At 48.7% G+C, this 20,079-nt stretch overlaps 1 protein-coding gene across 3 annotated transcripts in view; it reads right to left on the bottom strand.

Annotated features, from left to right (window-relative positions):
- The window catches only part of LOC120948424 (all trans-polyprenyl-diphosphate synthase PDSS1-like), a 56,568-nt gene that overhangs the window by 25,680 nt on the left and 10,809 nt on the right, over positions 1 to 20,079 (bottom strand). The window lies entirely within an intron of this gene.

The following is a 20,079-nucleotide window of genomic DNA, read 5'->3' as shown; positions in this document are numbered from 1 at the left end:
ACTCGGGGTCCACATTCCTGCCCAAGTTGTTCGGAGTGTTGTGTTGGAGTTGGAAGGAAGGTTCAGGTGTAGAGAATCTAATTAGGTACCGTCTTCTTGTGTGGCATCGTCTGGGAGGGGCCCTGTTTGTGATACATGGAAAGTTAGCCTTGGGCCGGCAGAAAACCACTATTCGTCTAACGAAACTGTTAGAATAAATCTACATCAGTGTGTCTGCCTAAGCTCTCGCGGTGCCGTTCTAGCGTTATAATTGAAACACAATTATACACAGCGTTATAAGTGAAAACCAAATCGCCCAAAGCCTATGTCAAAGCAAATATATGTCTGATTATCAAGCATCCTGGGATACCGCCATCCTCACACAGGATCGTTTCTATCCCTCAGCACGGTTGACCGTCATTTCCATTCCAAACGACGAACGTGGGAGCCAAAATGCAAAACACGAATGCACACACCCAGTCGAATGACAATGGCGTACGGCGATTGAGTAATCGACGCAGGAGGTTCGGGCCGCGCGTTTCAGATAGCTCACACGCAGCTGCAGGTGCGGGACAAAGCCGCGTTACGACAACTATTACCGATAAGCCGAGAGGGCAGGCAGCAGGCTGGCTGAAGTGATTGATCAATGAACACGTAGCAACTATACAACACACACACACACACACACGATGTTGCACGGGAATTACCGTGAGAGAGAGAAAGAGAAAGAGAGAGAGAAAGAGAGAGAGAGAGAGAGAGAGAGGCGGAAAAAGCGTAAGAAAACGAGATATAAGAGAAAAAGAACATCCTCCGTTTGCTACGTCAGGTTTGATTCGGAAATATGTGATAGAGGGGAGCGATTGTATTGGGGGAGGTCTGGTGGTGTATGTCAGGTCAGGTGACAGATATTGTAGATGGTTGCCGAGAGCCCTCCGGCGCACTTTCTGTTTACGTCAATGTCTTGATACACACATACACCTACATTAAAAGGAATGAATGACGGATACATTATTAAATCCAGTCCAGATATCCCAAACTGTTCAAGGTTCCATCTAAGGGAGACGAGAGTTCCCCTCTTCCATAGTTCACACTCCTGGAGCCCAGGTTGTTTTTGTAAACCTTAGATTCTCTTTGTTTTCGGGTCGTCGTACTGATCCGTACAAAGTTTCTACAATAGCGACGAAAGACAAGCACAAGAGAACGATATCTGAAACGGTACCACAGCAACACCGACATCTTCGTGTCGCCGTTAGATGCATATCTCTAATTGTTGTTCGTTATCTGAAGTGAAGTGTTGCGTACCCAACGTCTTCAACAACGTATTCTCACAGCTCCATGTGGATAAAATCCAGAAGATATCAGTTTTGGGGACACGCAATCTTAATAGTACGAAATTCTTGCTGAGAACCTTGTCCAACAGATTCCAATAGTATGAACGCTGGCCAAACTGCGTTAGCCAAACCTAAGTGCCAAACACAAAATTCCAAATGACCTCGAGCACAAAAAACGGCACACGGACTTAGTCTGCGCGAACTAGTATTTCCAGTTTGTGTGCGCGATTTGCCGCGCAGGTCGAGTGATCGTTGTGCAGGTTGCAGGCGGTGGAGCGTCAGGTTTGCCGCCCTGTGGAGCAGATTCCACACACACACACACACACACTGCTCTTGTTCTCAGGGCTGCCCTGGGTCGGGTGGTCTCGTGGTCACCATCTCCCCTCCCCTACACGATGTTGAAACAAACGGTGGCAAATGTGGTGGCGAACGCATGCCCTACTTGCCTCATTACGTGCGCAGCCACCAGTTTTCGCCTAGCCAGCACCCCACATTCCACGGTATGGAGCTTAGACAGAGAGAGAGAGAGAGATAGAGAGAGAGAGAAAGATAGAAAGAGAGAGAGAGAGAGAGAGAGAGAGAGAGAGAAGGAGTGATAGATAGAGAGAGTTCGGTTAGGCAGGGAGACATGCCGCCTAATGCGGCCGCGAAAAGTCCGCTGCGTACACCTGCTAGCTGCAGCGGCAGGACTTACATCCCCGCAAAAAATCGAAGGGTCTTCGGCGCTTAAGATCATTTTTTACGAGACAACTCGTCCTCTTCGCTCGTGTGGATCGCACGGGTTCTCGCACACTATCATGCCCGAAAAGCCCTATCCTGTAAGAGGTTACAAACATTGATGAGCACTCTCATTCTACTAATGTCTTTAACCGAGGTCGTTAAAATTCTGTTGATCGTGGCAACAGAGGTCTTGAAACTTAGCAAAGTGTATAAGTGACGCCCAGCCACCATCAATTTGGACAACTTGTTTTCGATTCATGAAACAATCAATCCCGAAGCGAAGCGTTTGATTGCATCATCTCTGCATCTCTGGCTGCCCTGGCAAGCGAAAGGATTTAAATCCGGCTTTAGCGCAAAGGTTTGCGTCGAAAGCCCCGCTCGCAGTGCGTGCTTGTGCCTGAGTTTGCGTTTGTCCCCAAATTTAACGCATTCACTCGACAAACAGGCACCGAGCTTAGTACGCATTGCCATTATTGCGCGCAAGCGCCTGCAGCTGGATTCAATACCCTTTTAGCGGACGACACAGCGGTAAATAAAATAGACGCATTTGGCGGATAGTTAGTGCACGACGCTCCCCTTTCAGAACGCAATATCGTACGCTAATAATTTTGGGGACGTTTGACTATCGTCTATCGCCAGACTTCTGCAGCTCTTTTTGAGGACAGTGAGTGATTGTGTAGAAGGTCTGCAATGTCATCTGATGTGAGTAACAGCTTGGTTTTACATTGTCGTTCATTGTGTAGTAAACGAAACCTCAGGCACGTGAAGTAAAGATCAGCTGATCAAGATTAAGCTAATAGTTCGGAGTGAGGTAACAAGCAGAGCATATCAGTTGACAACTTCGTTTCGTAGGGCGCATATTTACCCAATCCAATGAAAGTCAAACGCCCATCGATGTTTGTGGTCGTGCGAATTCATCGAATGGTTTGTACCGTTAACACAACCCGATAGGAAAGCCCAGTGCAGACCGGGACCATGTGCCCAGTGATGTCTGTCGGACTTCCAAGATAAGAGAGCAAGAAAGCCAACGGTATTTCTGCTTCCAGTAGCGGGAAAAGGAAAGTCAATCCACCCGAAACCACCCAAACGGTATTGGCTGTTTAAAAGAGAAAGTCCACGGTTCGCCGGACGCAGAAGCGCTGCGATGAAGCAGCGCCTTCAATCGAAATATACCCTCTCTCTTACACACACACACACACACCGATATATTGATGGCGAGTGTATGCGCTAGACGTCAAACAGTGATATGATTTTTCAACAACATTGACACCGACAGTGAAACGCACAGAAAAGGAAGCGGAAGCTACAATTGGACTGATGCGGTACTACAGTGGCCGCAACTCGCCATGCCCATTATGTATGCGCAGCAGATGAGCGAAACCTACCACCGCCAAATTATGCCCAATCAGGAGTTGCGCCGACTGCGCCGGCGTCCAATTATCGGTCAGAGCAGCGGAGCGATCACCTTACGCTAGAGATTTACAGTCAAATAAATGTATCGGCTAAATGGCAACCGCCTTTTTTGTTTTCGGCGATTTCGGGGCCCCAATTTCAGAAGGTGTTTCGCAAAGGCGGCACAGGCGGGTCTAAGAAGAGCAAACCAGCATTGGGGGTTTTACTGTACTAGCCAGCTTTTTCATGTATGAAGTTTGACAGTTTGGAGATAGAAAGCATATCAACACTCTGAATGTGAACACTCTGAATTCTTATTGGATTCATGACGAGTTTTCGAAACCTCTTCGATTGTTTGGCTGAAATCACCGGCGGACGGTTGCGTGTAGCGAAGAAATGTAAAAGCGCAAACGTCCGATCACATACCCGCACATGTACAAACCATGCCCCAAGCTGGAATGCGTAACACAGACGGTTATCGGGGTCCGCCGAAAAGGTTGAACACGCCGACCAATACAGCACACATTTCTCCTTGGTTCAGTTTTGGCTCAACCTATAATGAGCTGCTCCCCCCCTCCCTCGTAGCTTTCTAATCGGTGCATAATGATGGACGAATGTGTGGGCCATTTCCTCGAGTAATTAGATCAAAATTTATGTTTGCGTGTGCGGTGATGCCTGTCCGAATTGCGTAAATCCCGTGTGCCGTGGTGGGCCACTGTGCGGGCGATTCACCCTGCCGAGGTGATTCAACTGGTAGCTTCTTGCCATTGCACTGAAATGGCAAAGTCTCTCCAACACAACTCCACAGAATGACAGTTGTGATTTCTCGCTTGCCCTTTTATGATTGAATTACTTCACAAGAGGCCGTTTTATGTCTAATAGTTTCATCCGTATGTAGTGTACAGAAAGAGATGCAGAAAATCCATATTCCTCGAATAGTTAATACAGTGAAATCTCTCTAAGATGTTGTCTCTTCAAGATGAAATGTTTCTTTAAGATGATCATTTTGACGGTCCCGTCATATTCCATACATTTTATGTCTCTTCAAAATGAATGTCTCCCTAAGACGAATATCCTACAAGCTGTATATGCAATTTGGCAGCCGAAATTCTCTAAGATGCATTTTTGGGTGACTATTCACAAAAATATTGGTGAAAGGGTGTCATGTTTTTCACATAAGTTCTTGGATACTTCACAGCAAGTTTTGTTTTGTTTGAGGATTAGTTTTCCTCGACATGAATATCTCTCTAAGCTGACGGTCCCTTGAAGATTCACTTTAGAAAGATTTCACTGTATTCTGTTCCTATGAGGGCCCCTTAAACGGTCGACTACAACTCTTAGGACATCCCACCCGGTGTACAGTAGGCCTCACCTCTTATTACCACTTACGGCCGTGATATCCTAAACCCGATACTGCTGTCGATAGGCTGTTTGATGTGTGTTTCACCGCCATCAAACCCCTACAGCGGGTGCAGCGGACAAGGTGCATTCACTCACAACCACCGACAGCTCTTACGGCTCGTGTTTGACCGTATACTTAACATTCACGCGTCACAGATCGTGTGACCTCAAGAACTGCTTCTGAGCGTTTCGGCGTCCCGGGCAATTTTCATCTATCAGACACGACCGATGAGTACAAACAACTTAAACTGCCGTCGTCGAGATGGGGCGCGAGCTTCAAGTGCCTGGTTAAGTGATGATCAACCAGGTTATTACGCTCTCTCTCTCTCCCTCTCTTGCGTGGAGCTTATGCAATCCGGTACACTACCACCGAATTGCCGCATTAAAACCCCGGCCGAGCGAAGCGTGGCAAAGGCCACAGAATATGTCTGTGTTAGCAGGCATCAATGGGGTGCGTCTTTTGCCTTTCAAGAAAGAGTAAAAAAACGTCGAGAATCGTCTTCGTTGCACTAAGCAAACATAACAGCTTGGCTCCCTCTAGCCTAGTTTGCCTTACGTTTATCAACCTGGATCATCAGCCAGTATTAAAGAAACTTAACCTTATCCATAATATTGCGAATTTTGAGTACTTCCTGCTTGCTGGGCACGGCCCAAGTTGGCAACGGGCGTAAAGGTGTCACACAACACTGTAGTATGGGGTTCGTTTTCGCGAGAAGCTTATTACAATATACCGTTACAGTGGGAGCCCTGCTACTTCAGGATTCAAACAAGGTGTCGGATAGCGCCAGTCGCCACACTATCGCCAAGCCCTGCTATCCGCGCACACTTTGGCGGCTTCCGTACGATTACGATACGCAACCGCCTTCGCCTTCCAGAGGCAGCAACGAAAGTGAAAACGAGTGCAACCTGTTTTATGCAACCTGCACGTCCCTCCCAAACACCTCGCAGCAGGAGAGTGCTGCCGGAGGGTTCCGTTTAGCAACAAGCTGTTTGCTGATTCGGGCCCGTCCCACTCATTCTGGTTGTCGTCCTGATCAGTGGGCCGGTCTCTTTGGAGCGCACCCACGACTCCGACCCGACTCCGGCTATTGTAAGTCCGATTCTGACTCGGAATCCTTTAAAGTCGGAACCACTAATTCCGCTCAGAGTCGGAGTCGTCTGGAGTCGTATGCGCGAATACTTTTTACACAGGCCTTTCTTTCTAAGAATAGCGGTTTGAGTGGACTGGAGCCAGCAGGTGTTGGAGTCGGAGATCAAACGCCTGACCACAAAAATATTGCACTGGCTGTCTTCAGCCGACTTCGACCTACTCCGGACTACACGGGACTACACCGGCCACTCCAGGTAGCTCACTCCGGATGCCTTCAGATTACTTTGGACGACTCCGGATGACTCCGGATTACTCCGACTCCGGACGACTCCGGATGATTCTGGACAACTCCAGACAACTTCGAATGACTCTGGACGACTCCATCCGATTCCAAACGGTTCCGAATAATGCTACCTTCCAGAGTCGGTTCCGAAATTTTCGTAGTCGGATCTCAGTTGACTTCGAATCGTGGCCATCTTTAGCAATTACTACTCCTGATGATCCGGTTCTGGTACGGCATTTGGTACTGAAGTTCTGCTTTATCAGCGCCGCGGCATCGCGAAGGCTTTCATCAACGGCGTCCAGTAGTGGTAGCGCCGTGGTGCAAGACGCTTCTTCGCCGCCGAGACCTCGAGAGGTTAAACTCATAATGACCTCCTAGCCGGCAGAGCTCAACGAGTCAAGGTTGGTCGAGTGGAGGAGAGAGGGCTAGAATTCTCACTCTCGACATAAACGCATCTTATACAATCGAAATGCGAAGTGCCCCCACTAGCTCCCTACCTACCTTGCTTTTTGACAAGTTCATTAATGTTGCTCTTCACTTCGCTTTCATTTATCACATACACCCAGGAAAGATTTGAAAACAATGCATGACACGAGATGGCTACAGGGCTGGCGGTGGGGAACAACACAAAACAAAAAAAAAGACGGAAGCTATAGAAAAAAGACATCCAAGGTTCAAGGGGAACAGGGTACTGGGTACAACAATAGTCAGTGCGGAACATGTTTTTGACTCAAGCACCTCGAGTGTGCCTGCGCGTCATATACGCTCCTTCAAAATACATGACCCTGAGTGCACCAGGAGACTGTATAAGATGCATCGAATGGATGGACAGTACTCATCTCCTAAGCTCCAAATCAGCTGGGAGCAAAAATCAAACACCACCAAGTTTGCTTTGTTATGTTTTTTTTTTGTAGGAGTCACCCTGCAGACCCTGGACTTTAGCTAACAACTTCTTCAGAGACTCAATCATCAATGCGACTCACGGGTAGCGGTGGCGGCAAGGACAAACTGCCCGCGGTGGTCAATTCGAAGATGTGTTTGCGTCCAAATGAGGAAGTATAGGGCGGAAGTATGTACCGTGTCATAAGGACATTCAACCGTTGCGAGGGCTATGGTATCTCTTTGCGTAGAATGCTCATCCATCCGCAATCCACACACCGAAATATCGCACAAATAAGCGCCCTTGGGCAGACATTACCGCTGTGCTTACGTTCATTTTCGTGTGGTGGAATGCAAAGAAAGAGAAAGCCGTAGCCGTCTTACCCGAAGGGAAAAGGTGCCAGAGAAGAATGCGACACACTGAAGCTATGCACATCCGCGTACATGCTATTGTATGTGAGTGGGGTGTGTATGTTTCGCTTGGCGTGTCTTGCGTACGAAATTACCCCATGCACACACACACACACACATACACATACATACAAACACACAAAGAGCCAACGAAATGAGTCCCCAGGTGTAACAAAGGAAATATTCCGTAAGCGTACGACCCGGGACCGCACCGAAACCGCACGGATGAAGATGGCAAGCAAGATTTCGACTTCACAGGTGTTTGAAGCATTCAGATTCGTCCCCATTGGTCCACCGTTCCACACATACGCTGTGTATGTGTGTGGGTGAGCAAGATATATGTTTCTCTAAAGGAAGAGATCACCTAGCGGCAGGTGATCTTGCCAACGGCGGTGCAAAGGTACACCATCCATCTAGACAGGCTCAAAAACTCATCAATATTAATTCGTCCACCGACGCAATCGGCATCGTTTCGCAAGCGTCGGAATTAGCATACAGAGAATGCGCGGCTGTTAACATCTCTGCCTGTTGACACCTAATCGTCAATGGCAACTGAAACTGGTCCTGCTGTCACAGATTGAAAACTCTCCACGAGATGCCAGCAAGAAGTAGCGTAGGTGAGAATGTCTCTCGACGCGTTGTTTCATCAATCGATAGACATTATTCCAAAATTTAATGGACTACCAATCAGTGCTAACAGCTCACCAGCAGCTGAGCATGGTGGAAAATACAACCGGAGGATGGCTCCGTAAGGCTTCTCTTCGATGCAGATCTCCTACGGCAACATAATATATGAATCACAGCAGGTAGCTGGCGAAAGGCATACATAATTGACATGCATGAGAAGAATAACGTCCGACCGAGTCGATCGTTATGTGTTCGTACCGACACTAGCCTGGCCAATCTTCAGAAAAAGTGCTTGTAGAATTGTGCGCGGATAAAGTGCGTTTTGACCACGTGGTTCCACCGTATGATTACGATCAGGTTACGATCCTCAACCTCATTGCGGAAAGCTTCGGCAAACTGTAGTAAAGTTATTGGATTACAAAAGTGACCTACGGTAGACCGTATGTGTGGCAGTAGGCAGTTTTGGCGTTATACTTTGGTTTTGGGCGAAGTTGAAGGAGATATTAGCGTCGTTGCCGCCAGCTGTTGGCTCCAAAGCATCAATTGTTGACTCTAACGCAATTTTTTTTTTTTCAATTATTTATTATCTACCTAACTTATTATTATCTACCTAACTTCAATTTAAGAATTTTCGAACACAGAGTTTCAGACATTACGTTAAATTTTGTAAATATTTCGAATGACTTACTGTCAAAAATTGATGCCTTAGAGACAAAAATAGGTGAATTAGAGCTAGCGCTCAAGGACTGTAATAGTCCATTGTCCAGGAACAATAAATCGCAATTAGAAACAAAACATAACTCTGTGTATGCGGTCCTTCCCGAGGGGGCAGTAGCCAGTTCCGATACCTAGTTCTGGACCCGGATATAGACCATCATCCGTGGTGATGGTGATTAGTTTGAATGATTCGCGTAGAAAACATGTTGAAATATCATACCAATAACTGTTTTACTACTATTGTACGTAGTTGTACCCATATACATATGTCTTTCGCTGTCGGAGGTACGAGATTGCGATATATCCGTGTTCTTCATGCAATATCGTAGTGTCGTGACACATGCGCAATGACAGGCGGCTAGCCTAGCATTCCATGGCCGCGTCAGCAGATCAGCATGATCATCATCATCCCTCCAGCGGTTTCGTGTGTTTTTGTGATCATCGATAGCAGCAGCTTTGCCGTCGAAACGCATCATCGCCCGGTTGGTCAACGGCCTTCAGATCCCCACTGTTTCCAGGCAAACAACAACGCTAACTCTCACACTCGCTTTCCTAGGCAGCTAACTTTAGCTTCTGTTTCAATTTCTCCTTTGTCCACTCACGGTCAGGAAACGAACGAACGAACCCAATCTGATGGTGCATTCCAGTTCCGATGTGCAGATATGTTTCGTGTGCAGCTCACGTGTGTGTGTGTGTGTGTTTGTGCATGGAAAAGCCGTTAGGAGTGGCCCTTTAAATTACACACAGCACACACACAGCACCCCCAAAATAGTAGCGCAACGGGGGGGAGTTGGTGCTGCAGTGCTTGTAAACCACCACCACAGTACAGCCACTAACCGAGATACGTGAGCTTCTGCGTTTGACGACCTTCAAGCGCGCTCAGGTTGTTCAAAATCAGTGAAAGTTTTTCAGGCAGATGAGTTGGCGGGCTGGAGGGTGGTCGCTAGCCAGTCGGAACGGAACACCTGTTTGAGACCACCGTTTTTTTTCTTTCGAGAGGGAAATGTGCATCACACTGTGAAAAGGTATTGGTGGTGGTAGCGAGGAGTCACGTGGGTGAAAAAGAAAAGAGCTGCATGCTTGAGCGAGCAGTTGAACGGTGGAACGCGGGAAAGAAAAAGGTCGTTGAAACTTTAAACAGATTCTTCTTACCCTCTCACACAACTACAATGTGGCCAGAGGAATGCATAGCAGGCACATATAGCAAGAATGTAATCATCAAAATAAAAGAATAAAATTGATCAATGAAAAGGGGAAAAGCCACAGGTGTTGTTTTTTTTTTGCAGTTTGATGATTATTCAATCGTTTGTTTTGTAAATCTCTTCTTCAATCCGCGAGTCCGTAGTGACACGAACCACGCGCGCTCATCATAAATCCGCTTACGCTTTCGCTTTCGGCCGAGCACTGCAACAAAGTGGCCACAATGGCGGGTAGGTTCCGTACCGTTTTTTTTCCGGTGTGTTTGTATGTCTCCCCTTTTTACGAGCCGGTTTTATTCCACCCGCTTCTGCGAGCAATAAAAACAACGACAACAACAAACCGGCGTACCAATTGTCACCTCCTGGTACCTTCTCAGCGCTGAAGCGCTTCGAGCGGGAGTTTCGCCAAATGTGCCCACGAAAGGATAAGCTCATTCAAGCACCGCGCGAGACACGCCGTGTACGCAAAACAAATAGTGTGCAGTCCGGCACAGCAGATGGACATTAGTAGCCGACAGAGTGACGTTTTACGATGACAGTTACGATAACCCTGCCCATCATCGGAAAACAGTGGTGGTTCAGTGTACGGGGGTCAGCGTCGGACGACGGCGTCCACCCATTGAAGCTTGCCAAGTGTTGTTTTATTGCCGTCTGCTAGATTTAATTTTGAAGTAATGGGAAATGAACATGAGTAACGCCCAACACTACTGGGGCCGGTAGTCTTGTGCCCTGCCCGGAAGGTTACTTTGTTGCAGTGACAATTTCCTTTGCATCGAAAAAAAGCCTATAAGTTCCTATAAGAAGAGTTCCTAAAACCCTATAAGAGCCTAGCAGCGATAAGTTTCATCTTGCAGGAACGATTTAATTACCTCGCGACGACAACCTATTCTGCAAATAAAATCTCAAAATTCCTCAAACCACGGCATGACTGCAGGTGTGCCGCGCGGGCTGGTATGCACAATAACAAAACATAACAAAAAAGTGAAAGGGAGTGCAGGGACGACAAAAAGTAGTCACTCAGGGAGTGTTCCCTGGACATTCCGTTTGTTCGTTCCTTCCACCAAGCCGCGCGCGTAAGATAAGCGAGCGTTCCGAAAGGGCATCAAAGTTCGAATGATTTGATTACGAAATTACCTCTGTCCGGCAGGTGTGTGTGTGTGTGTGTGTGTGTGTGTGTGTGTGTGTGTGTGTGTGTGTGTGTGTGTGTGTGTGTGTGTGTGTGTGTGTGTGTGTGTGTGTGTGTCGTAAAACGGGTGGCACACCTCGAAACAAAAAGAATTACAAAAGGAAAGAAAAAGGCTCCCCTTCTTCCCAGCCACAACACAAGCAGCAATTGGGGAGATACAGCCCAACCCAACCAAAACGGTGGGAAATGTTCATCCAAAATTGTTGTCACTCGTACACACAAGACCACCGGACCACCGAACGGTAATTGGGCAACCTTTATTTTTTTTTTTGAACACCGTTCATAGACGGCTATCGAAAATCCCTGGAGAGGCGATGGCTGCAAATCTCGTTTTAGCTCCTGCCAGGTGCGAACGCCCGCGTGGTTTGTAGATAGCTGCTGGTGAAGCACGCTAGTGGTGTTTACGCCTTGGAGCACACCCACGACTCCGGTCGGACTCCGGCTATAGTTAGTCCAATTCCAACTTCGGCTACAAACAGATTTACTAGTTCCGACCGGAGTCAGGATCGTCCAGAGTCGGAGTCATCCGGAATCGGAGTCGTCCGGAGTCGTCCAGAATCGCCCGGAGTCATCTGAAGTCGTTCGGAGTCACCTGAGGTCACCTGGAGTCATCCGGAGTCGTCTGGAGTCGTCTGGAGTTACCCAGAGTTAGCCAGAGTCGTCTGGAGTCGGCCGGAATTGGTGTCGTCCTGAGTCGTCCGTACATTGCACCTGTCGTCTTCGGGAGACCCGGACTCTGGACGACTCTGGATGATTCCGGACGACTCCTGATAACTCCGAATGACTCCAGATGATTCCAGATGACTCCAAACGACTTCGGATGAATTCAGAGATGACTCCAAATGACAATGACTTCGGACGACTCCAGACATTTCCAAACGGCTCCGGATAATGCTGGACGGTTCTTCCTTCCGGAGATGGTTCCAAAATTTTTGGAATCGGATTAGAGTTCAATCCAGATGTTTGCCAACTTTTCCCATCACTAAAGCAGGCCCAACCAAGGAACGACCACTTTTTGGAACTAAATTATCACACTTCCCCGAGCACTTCTTGCACGTCTAATCTAGAACCCTTCAACGACAACGAGCGTCTTGAACCCGTGGCAGGGAGGCGATTCAGTGTGCTAACCAATTAGACACTCGTCGAACGGTCTGGGTACTATCGGGTAGGGCTTTATGGTGTAGCCGGGGATGTACATTCACTAGCTCCGAAAAAAAAACCGGATTCTCGTACCACCTGTGTGTTGTGCCGTCCCATTCCACAACCGCGCAGGGGTTCGTCGTTTACTTCCTTTATACCGCCACGCAATCGCAATCAATGAGCGATGTGACACACGGTGTGTACAATGGGTAGAAAGACTCAAAGAAATAAGAAAAAAATGATGAATGAACGATGTTGCAAACGACCCTCGTGCCATCGTGCCGAGGAATATTTTCTCAAATATAATCTTTTTTGTAGGCATACGCCTCCTGTTTGCGGTTGGAAACGGCCACACATTATGACCAATAAGGCACTGCGCGATGAGCTGACATCTCCCGCCGGCCGATGGGAGCGATACACAAAGAGGAAGACACTCTTCTTCTTCACGACAAAAGCACAAGAGCGCGCGCGGCCGACAGACTAGCCGATCAAACCTATCGACGGCCTAGCCCAAAAACTTGCCATCTTGCTAAAAGCCACTTAACAGATGTACCGGACGACTATTCCAATCCCAAGGTTCGTGCCACTTGCTTTGCTTCCCCTAACCTCCCACCCGGGAGTTGCCTTGGGGCCTGGACTTTTCATCAGGTTTCGTTCACATGGCATCGCCAAAATGTGAAGTTTTTTTTTTTATTCGGATGGCGTGTTTCGCGCCCCTCCTCTACCTCGGTTTGTTAGCTTTACTGAGTAGCGAGGATTGGCTGGACCAGTACTCGGACGAACTCTTTGGTGGGGGAGGGGAGACTAGATAGCGAGAAGCTCAATCGATACAGGTAATTGTTTCACGGGGTCCGCATCCATCCACCTAGCATGCGCTAAAACCAGCATGATCTCAGCGCTAGTGCAAACACACACACAAAGACTCGGTTGGTTTGGTCTTATTGTCTACTTTGGGGTCTGGTTTCACGGTTCACGCCCGAAAATCCTCACCATTGCCCAAAAACTTAGCCAAACTGTACCCACACACGGCAAGAATGACTTCCCAAAGCCCCTACACCCTGGAACCCATCCTCATTTCACCCGCTCCTCTGCTCCACTGTTTGCCTCTTGTGCGAGGCAAATATTGTGTCACGATCAATATTGACAATTCACATGAAATCCTCAATGAACGCCGTATCCGCAATCGTCTACGACATATACGACAAAAAAAAACCCAGCATACTATCTCTTTTCCATATTGGGGACGCCATATTGGGAGGAGTTCTTCTCGTCACATGACCCACCCAATGGTTACGAAGGTCACGCCGAGAGAACCTTCACACAGGAGAAGCAACGAAACCGCCGAGGTTCACATCAAAATAATTGGGGAAAAAACCGGCGGCGAAATCTGAAGACACTTGGATTGCCAGCATTGTAAAAGAAAAGCCCTGAACTCTGATACACTCACCCGCAGGTCCACCTTTGAGACCCAACCACCCGCCTCACCGTGAATGATCTGGCAGCTGGTGTTCTCGCCCAAGGAATCTCGGTCGCAAAAACAAGCTGCAACCGGGATGGGTCGTGCAGAATTCAAGAGAAAGTAAACCCCCTTCGAACAGTGACCACCACGCAGGGTAGATGCGTAGAGATAGCAGCCATCGCCTAACCGCCAGCGGAGCGATTTCGTCGCTGCTGGCGCGCTCAGGCTCAAGCGAAGCAGCGCTACAGACAATTGAAATTAAGGCTCTGGGCTAACACGGATGCTACCCGGGAAAGAAAAGGTTGCACATCCATAAAGACGCGCGTCGTGTCGGGCACACAAACGAACGAGCAATAACAAACAAACGCTTGTTTGGTGGGGCGGCGAACCGCCGACCCCAATCTGGGTCGCGCCACAAGCCGTAGCACAGTTTCCGAAATTTCTCTCAGCCGAACTCGAAAAAAAAACAACAAAAACTTGATTGCTCCACAGCACGGCTCTCCCGCTTTCCGCGTTGGAAAGTTGGGCACGAGCGAGCGTGGACTGGCTGTGAAACCGTAAACCCCCTTACCACCGCAACGGACTCTCACCGCACTCGGTGCGCGCGCACATACATCAATGAACGCGCAGTACACCTTCGAGCGGAAGACCTTGGTCGAGAAAGCGGCTAGTCTGTGCGATGAGAGCAGGTTGCATTCCAGACGAGGACGTCACCGTTTGCTGGAACCTGCACCGGGAGCAGTTCGATCAACTCCGTTGGCACGGTGCAAGATTCGTCATCTTCACGCGCAACTCGGACGATGAAGACGACGGCAAAGACGACACAACACGGTCGTACAGTATATATAGGTCGCGTTCCGGTTTTTGGTATTTTGCCCCTTCTCTCGCTCTTTCTCTCTCTCTCTCTCTCTCTCTCTCTCTCGCTCTCTCTCTCTCTCTCTTTCTCTCTATCTCTCTGTCTCTCTTTTTAAATATAACCGGAGTAAACCATGGATCCAATATCCTCACTGATATCTCTTTCCCCTAACTTCCCAAAAAACAGTACGCCTCCTGGAAATACACCCCCAGGGCACCAGTTTGTGTCCCACTTGCAGACTTCAGAATGTTGTTGTCTATTTATTTTGTTGTTGGTTCGTTTGTTTCGTTTCGGCCGACACCGGTTCACCGGGACAAGAACCCCAAAATGACTCCAACTCGGAGAGCACAGCTTCATTCAGCAGATGAAGCCGATAGCGATTGGAAGCAGCAGTGCCACTACCTCCGCACGGGCGGCACAAAATGAGGCCAAACATTGAGGCCAACTGAAAAGGTAGGAACGAATGCACGCACACACACCAAAACCGGCAACAACAAAAAAAGCAAAAGGAATGGAGGAACAAAAAATTTGGAACCTGTTTCCCCCCGAGGAGCCTGCTCCACTGCCACCGACACCATCAACCACAGCAGTGGTTTGATACGTTTGATATAAGACGATTTCGTGTTATTACGCTGGCAGTTATCGGGTTCACAGGCATTGCTGAAGGTATTGTTACACACGCACTAGGTCGCAAATCGCATGTAGAGTAGTAGCCCGACACAACCAACTACAGACGGTGGTGCTGGTACACCCAGCGAGGAGGAGAAGCAGAAGGCGAGACGACTTCAGTTTTCTCTCCAAGTCATTGCCATATTTCCTTTTTTGAGGACACGAGCGCGTATAATGCGCAAACCAATAATGGGCGCTGCGTATCTACGTAGCTGTCTCTAGTGGTAGTGGTAGTAGTAGTGCCGGCAAAATAGTACTAATCACATTAAAATGTTACTCGCTCGTATCGTCGGCTGTAATGGTATTGGTGTCAGCCCACGTGCCGAATGAGGACAGCGTACCATCATATCACGCTTTCAAACGGGGTAACAACAAAAAAGCAAGACGTCAAACAGGTAGTAATAGTGCACCGTTCACTTGAATACTACAGCGGTTCTTGGCGACATTCAACGTTGGGAACGTCCACCGCGGGTAAACCCGTAGGGAACAGTTTCTTGAAAGGGATGGTAAAACGGACCATCGCTGCAAAGCATGTCTGCATGTCCTACTCGCAAGCCTCATCCATCTCGTTCCCCAATGCTCTCCAGTGCCAATCGTGCAAGAATGCAACCGTGCCGCTTGGAATTAGTTGAAATCGATGTTTTATTGTATGCGCCCGGGGCTGCCTCTCGCCTCGGGTTTTGCTTTGCCTCGGATTGACCCACATAAAGAAGAAGCAAACCACAAACCGATTAATCTAACTCCCACCCCATCGCGCAGTTTAATGTGCTGAGGATTTGGTTCGATTTCAAATGTCGTTTTTAACTTCCTTTTCCAAGGCAATCCATATAACCTAATGTTAGTAGATGCTGCTGCTGATGCTGCTGCTGCTGCTGCTGCTGCTGCTACTAGTCCTATGTCGACATTGATTTTGGATAATGATGGGGCGATCTAGCCCACCGCGGCGATGACTTGACCTCTGACTAACGAAAACATGTCAAAGACGTGTGTGTGTGTATGTATATGTGGTAAAACGAGAAAACCTGCTCTCTGGCGCAAACACACACACTCACACGCACATTGGTATTCTGTATGATAGTGGATCATCAAAGCACTGATGGTCGCTGAGCGCATATGCTCACCGTGCCAAACGGACTCACACGGTGGTTGTTATATGCCTTGGTATTCCTATCTCCAACCTTTCCATTTGCATTCACTATGCCAGCTATGTGCCAAACAGTCACACGCACACACACACACACGCACACACACACATACACACTTTGGAACGGATATATTCGGTGGTGATGGGTAGTCCGGAGTGGAGTCGAACATCTACTCCAACTCAGACGATGAAAAACTAAATCCGAGCTCGAATCAAAAGACTTGAAAACTTGACACCTCAATTCCGGTCCAGGGCAAAACGGGTCCGGCGTGTCCAGTGAGCGAAAAGAGAATTCGGTTATGAAATGGTCGGTGACCTCGCACCAAGACCGTTAACCAGCTTGCTAAGAGTAGGGCAATGTGCGAATGAAAAGCAACAGGGCAGCGCAGGGTAATCCGTCGAATAGATGGAATAGGTTTACTGCGGCACGTCCGGCACTGGAAGTTCCGACCAGGCTAGATGGCTCTAGCAACTACCTGAAGTAGAGCGCGGCTGCGCGCACACTGAGCCATTCTGATGAATCCTCGTGAGGGTACGCAGAGTTCCAATCAGCAGGAGTATGAGTTACCAATGGTTTCTTTGGGGGTTTTGTAAACATCCGCTATCGATTGCACCACACATGGTTGAATTCTGGAGAGTTGTTCAATAAGGTACAGCTGCAGTGGCACTCATCACATTCACTATCCACACTTTCGTCAGAAAAAAAAAATTCCAGCAACGTTCAGGACGCTAGGTTCTCGCCCTAGCACTCAATCGGAACATCTAAGCTCACTTCAGGTGCTTGTGTCTTGAAAATCCTCACAGTTATACACAGAAGGTAGTCCACAACTGGAACACATCTTCAACTTCCACCACCATTCAACACTGTGGGAGTGTGCAGAACCTGACTTCCTCGAGATGATACCTCACTGGCCACACATCCAGAACACCAGGCGAACTTGATGCCTCACCGGCTATCACACTGCTATCACATCACGGGCTGCTCGAGGGACGGTGTCCGTATTCGAGGTCGGTTTTGTCTTTTTTTGGTGGTTGATTGATGATTGATGAAGTTTGCATGAAGTTCAAGAGCGTCCTGGGAGTTCCGCTTACTATAAACACATCCCTCACCCCCTCCTAAAATGATATCCTGCGAGACTGGGCTCTGTCACTAGCGAGTCGCAGCAAATCGGTAGTACAACACTGTCTAGTGGCTGTCACTGGTGAGATTGCATTTCAGCATCAGTTCCTACTTGCACATGTCGTCCACTCCTATTGCAGGATTGTTTGATAGTAGAGCCACAGCTGATCATGCCGCCATGTGTTGGGGTCAGGAATCACACACACACACACACACACAAGCGCGCGCGCGCGTAACAACACACAAGCAAGGTTGTTGTTTGGAGGTGAAAGGTAGAAAGAAGGATGTCCACGAAGAGTTCGGCATGCATTCTTCCAATACAATTCTTGCGCGCAAAAATCCATCTTTTCCGCCGCACGCTCGGGACATTTTGTTTAGCCACGCTCCATCAAAACATAGGAGACAACCAGTGCGCTTTTCCACAACCTGCCACCCCTCCCTCCCCCCCTCCCCCTTCTGAAATATAGGGTATGCTACATTTTGGGTGGCCCACTGCTGGGAATCCACTCGCACACGAGACCGGGACAGTGTGTGTTTGTGTGTGTGTGTGTGTGCGTTGTACAAATGTGGCCTCAAGATTGCTTTCTCCCAAAGAAAGGGAGGGGGGGGGGGGGGAGGGACGATTCATGTTTCTCTTTTGGGAGGCGCTCGATACTTTCCACCCCGTTTTTGCTATGCACCCCCCCGGTGTATCCCAATTTTTGCACTCGCTCACACTCGTTCCACCCCTCTGTACGGTCGAAACCACTCTCTCTCTCTCTCTCTCTCTCACACCGGTACGGTATGTTTCCGCTTTCCATTCCGGAACCCCCCCCCCCCCCCCCCCAACAGCACATTGCCAGGACATGCTAAAAAACGGCAGGGGAGAAATGCGAGGGAGGGCTTTCGGAATTCCAAAACACCATTTCTTATCCACCGAAAACGGCCGCCACAGCATGATGTGTGCGTATGTGTTCTTTGAATGTTTTTCTCTCTTTCTCTCTCTCTCTCTCTCTCTCTCTTTCTCTCTCGCTCTCTCTCTTTTTGCTCCGTGTGTTTATCGTCATTTCTCTCATACTGAGCGGGCTGCTTTCCTTCCAGCGCTGCGGAGTGCTTTTCCTTTGTTGCTGTGGTTGATTTGTGCTCCGCTGTTGTTGTCCATAATCCGCCGCCACTACTTTCTCTCTTTACGCTCGTATCCCCCCTCCCTCCCCCCCCTCCCCTCCATCGCTCCATCGCCTCTCCCTTTGCGCCCGCTTATCACAGCCGTTATCCAGCCGTTGTTGCGCATTCGGCGGCTCTCCGCGGGTAAATGAAAGTTGATAGAGCAGTTGAAAGCACCACCTTACCTTAACAACAACAACAACAAAAAAATAGCAATGTTTGGCCCGGAGCGGTCAGGTTCGGCGGCACTCGGCACACTGAAAAGCGTCGCTTGATACGTACACACACACACACACACACACACACACACACACACACACACACACACACACACACACACATAGAGACGCTAATGGCAATAAACATATGGTACAACGGACAGAGGTGATTTTGGTGCGGAGATGAAGGTAGCTCGCTGGCAAGGTGCTACGATACCCACCCACGCGCTCCTGCTCAAGCCGGCCCTACCGCTTGCGATCAAAAGATGTCGGTGCCAAAGCATTCACTGGTGTCATTATCACCTTCGGTCTCCTAACAGGATTAAGGGAAAATGGTAGTAAGCAGGCAGAATATAGATACGTCTAGAAAGCCCGCTAGCCAACAGGATCCTTCATGTTCAATGTAAATTGAAGGAAGGCAAAAAAGCGATCATCGAAAAGGGCAAAAAATCAAAGGGGTTCGTCGTCTGCGGCAAAGTCCTGTTCCCCCATCTGCAGTCGCTTGACACCTCAGCAAACCGTTCATCGTGCATGTGATCGATGGAAACGAAAAATTAGCCAGTTTAGGTGTTGTGCAATGGTCCTTGCGCCGATCGCCATCACCACTCCGATTATTTGCCGTAATCGCGCACCGTTGCGTAACGGCCCGAAACGTGTCTCTCCCCCTCAACAACAACAACAACAACAAAACACAATAAAATGAAAAAAAAAACACAAAAAGGACTGACGAAAAAAGGTCCCAAACTTCGTACGCAAGTAGCTTCGTCCACACGGCGTGGTTTGTTGTTGCTGCTGCCACGTAGCCTGCACGTCATCGGCGCGTCTGCAGCTTCACCGCATAAACGTGCGCGCGGTCTGTCCCTCTCTCTCTCTCTCTCTCTCTCTGTCTGTGTGTGTGTGTGTCAGCGGACCACCTCAAGGATGAAAACTTTCACACTTTCGTCAGCCACACGGAGTTATCGGTAGGCCCCGACCGCCGGGTCGTGGAACCCTGTGTCCCGGGGCGGGAGGCCACCTGAGTCCAACTTTTTCGGCCACGATTGCTGCTGCTGCTGCAATGAGGACCTGATGTGGTGCATTGATCGTTGCGAACGACACACACACACGACACACAC

This window comes from Anopheles coluzzii, chromosome X (genome assembly GCF_943734685.1).
Source record: "Anopheles coluzzii chromosome X, AcolN3, whole genome shotgun sequence".
NCBI lineage: Eukaryota > Metazoa > Arthropoda > Insecta > Diptera > Culicidae > Anopheles > Anopheles coluzzii.
This window is presented reverse-complemented; position numbering and strand designations above follow the sequence as displayed.